This window comes from Ursus maritimus, unplaced genomic scaffold (assembly GCF_017311325.1).
Source record: "Ursus maritimus isolate PB19 unplaced genomic scaffold, ASM1731132v1 scaffold_4, whole genome shotgun sequence".
NCBI classification, from domain to species: domain Eukaryota; kingdom Metazoa; phylum Chordata; class Mammalia; order Carnivora; family Ursidae; genus Ursus; species Ursus maritimus.
Window position 1 is genome coordinate 25,174,514 of NW_024426552.1, and position 3,877 is coordinate 25,178,390.

Sequence of the window (3,877 nt, forward strand, 5' to 3'; positions counted from 1 at the left end):
CATGTATACAAGAGGCATACGTGTTATTAAACTTGTTTTTTTTTTCTTGTTAATCTTTTGTTTTTACAAAAAGTCTCAGCCAAGAACAATAACGAGTAGAATAAAATATATTTTTTTCTTCTCTGCACTGCCTACCATTGTTTTAGTTTACAGCTTCATATTCCTTCCCCACTTGAGTTCAGGTGTTATTTTAAGGTCTACTTGTACACTTAATTTACCCACATCAGGAGATTTAGAGCCTATTGTACCTTAAAAGTAAAACTGCCAGTGATTTTACTAGCACGAGGTGGATTTATTTAGGAATAAGAGAATTACAATCTGGGACAAATAAACTATGGCAAAACTGTAGGTAGGTCCAGGAACAAAGGAGAGGTGCACTTTTTTTTGAAAGAGAAAAGGGGTTGGTTGGGAAGCCTGTTATGATCTAAAAGTGCTGTAGAGTGAACTAGGAGTCCAAAGTATGTTGGCTTTTCCTTGGCTGAGCTGTTAAGGGGTGGAGGGAAGAAGAAGAAAGTGTCTCTTCCTTGGCCGGAGTAGTGGAGTAGTATCCAAGTGAGGTCAAGTCTGTGTAAGGTCCAGTCTGTCTCTTCCTGTTGGGTCTGCGAATGACTACAAGTGGCAAGGTGTGAGAGCTCCTCCTGTTGAAACGCCCTGACACCATTTTAGTGGGGTTTCCCAATTAAGAATTTTCACACTTCGAATGATGACTTTAAGTTTTTTAAGTCTGGGGCACAATAGAATAGTGTCTTAAGCCTAGCAGATACCCACTAGATATTTGTTTAATTAATTACTTTATTATGAACTCTGTATTATAGAATTAATAAAAAAGTAATAAAACATGAAAATGATGCCCAAACTTGGTCGTGAAAACAAAGCATCAAAAAACAAATATTAGTTTATGGGTTTGATTTGGGAATGAGCCTTGGCTGGTCAATGTAGGTTCAAATTTACATTGGAATTTCTTTAAATTACTTGCCTACAGTGTGACAAATCCTGTCTCACAAGATTGACTTTAATAATTTAAATGTTTCTTTGGATTTTAGACTTGAAAGCTAAGTGTATGTGGGTGGAAAAGGATGATTCTGACTTGAATTGATAGGATTAAGAAACAACCCAGCTGAGTAAGCTTTTGTGGCTCCAATTCACTTAAAATGCAAAGGGTAGATAGTTGTATAACTAATGCTAGAGACAGAGAATAATTTTAAATATAGGAGAGGGATTTAGACTACTAAATAGCACCTTGCTTTTATGCAGTCAGAAATGATTTCACTTTTCTTCTAAACAAGAATTGGAAATGGCATTAGCTCTAAAACAGCCAATAAAACTAGTAGAGTGACCGAGTATCTTTATTCTCCATCTAAATAAAAGTCATATGACAAAACTGGGATGGAAAAAGAATGGGTGGAAAGGCTGTGGGTAGTCAAACTGCCAAGACATGGGCTTCTGAATATTCTGGTCAGCTTTTGCATCCGGCAGGAGCTTACTGTCAGGCCTTCCCCAGTACTGATCATCTAGAGTCAGTTCCAACACCTTCAGGTCCAGTGTTATCCAGTTTTGGAGCCAATTCTAGACCAGGCTGACTGAACATCTATAGCTCATAATCATCCATAGGTGGGAATTAGGTAAGCCCTGCTGTCTTGTGTCAGTCTCCTAATCATTATCCATCTCCAGTCTTTACTTTTCTTCCCCTCCAGCTTAGATTCCATGTATTGATAATTAGTTAAAATATTTTTTCTGCCTCTGGGCTAAATGGAGATGGAGAGTAGAATCAAGTGTGGTTAGAGAAAAATAGAATGTTATATCACTTTTCACAGATAGCATGCCCATACCAATTTTAATACCTTTCTAAAGATAGCAGAATTGCCTTGTTCTTCCTTTTGTCATCCTATCTTTCTCACAAAGCACCAACTCTGCATCAGCCCAAATATTGGCTTTCTCTAAGCATGTGAACTCGCAAATGAGCACTACTAAAGAATGTCATGAATTCAGCAGATTGCTTCCCACATAAATTCATCAGTTCCTTACTGGGACTCTAAGACTGCCCAGTAAGCCTGCTGTATTTTACTGGCCAACTCTCTTTCACTCAGGACAGAAATGATTTCAAAACTTTTCTACTTTCCTTAAATTTCCGGATGCAATTTTGTTACATTTGTTCATGGAATATATAGAACCCAGTAGATTAATTTCCTCACCTTTCATCATTGAATCTACGTACTTACCCATACACTGATACATCTGTATTCATTCTCTCTTCATGGTCTCCTCTATGGAGGATGAATTGTCCTTCCTAGCTGAGGTTCAGGCCTCCACCTCTTGGTTTCTAATCATATTCCTTCTAGCCTTCTGTATTATTCGGAGTTCTCCAGAGAAACAGAATATGTACATAAAAGGGGATATATTATAGGGAATTGCCTTTCCCTGCCATCTCTACTCGATTCTTTCCATCTACATTTAAATGGGTTTAAGTGTCTCTGATCTAAAATAGCAATGACAAGAGCTACGTAATATTTAAATTTTCTTTTTTTTTTTTTTTAAGGATTTTATTTATTTGACAGAAAGAGAGAGAGCACACTCAGGGAAGCAGTCTCCCTGCTGAGCAAGGAGCCTGATGTGGGGCTTCATCCCAGGACCCTGGGATCAGGACCTGAGCTGAAGACAGACGCTTAACCCACTGAGCCACCCAGGTGCCCCTTTTTTTTTTTTTTTTTTTAAGGTAATGTCTACACCCAATGTGGGGTTTGAACTCATGACTCCAAGATCAAATGTCGCATGCTCCACCAACTAAGCCAGCTAGCACCCCGAAATTTTCTAATTAAATGTCTTTTCCTTATCTTTTTTTTTTTTTATACCTTTTTTGTTCTTGGATATGAACTTAAATTTTCTTTTAGGTCATCTGATATTCATCCCATACCCATTTTATTCCTAGTTCTTCAAACTGCTGAACTAGTAGAAACTTAATGAATGACTTAATTAAACTGGAAATTTACTCTATGTCCATATTTGGAAACATAGCACATGGAAAAATGCTCATAGGTTGTATTACTAGAATTAAATATTCATTGACTAAGTGCCTGTTACATGCCAGGCATTGTTACTGGAGCTAGAGATACACTGGTGAATAGAATAGGCAAGCTCTCTTTTCTTATAAACTTAAATTCTCTGCAGTAAGTAGAGGGAGGGGAAAATAAATAAATACTAAATATGTACCAACATGCATGCATACATTGAAAAATAGATATATGAAAAAAATGATTGAATAAGTAAATAAGAAAGCATCATATCATGAGAGCGCTGTGCAGAGAATTAAAATAACAGTGATGTGCTAGAGATTGGTTAGGCGGTCACTTTAGCCTGGGTTGTTAGGTATACCGATTTGAAGGTGACATTTAAGTTGAAATCTAAGTGGATAGGCAGAGGAAGAGTATTTGAGGCATATGTAACAACTTTGGCAAACAACTAATGTCTTAGGAAAACAGAAGACCAGAGTTGTTGAAGTGTGGTGTGCAAGAAAGTGGTATGATTGAGATCAGAAATACAGGCAAATGCCTAGTGCTTTGTAAGCTGTGGAAGGAATTTAGCTTTTCTCCCAAGTAAGATGAAAAGCCACTGGGGGATTTTAAGGAGGGTAACGGGGCAATCTGATGTGTGTTTCAGAATGATTGCTCGGTTGCTGCATGAAGAATGGGTTGTAGTGGTGCCACAGTGGAAGTAGGGGGCTCAGTAAGAAGGTTATTGGAATAATTGGGGTAAGACATGATGGCAGCTTTGATCAGTGCTAATAAGTGGCAAAACTGCTGGGTCAATGTGTATGTGGTTTTTTTCCACTTCGTAAGTTCCTTCAAAAGATTTTTACTAATCTACACCCCTCACATGGTGT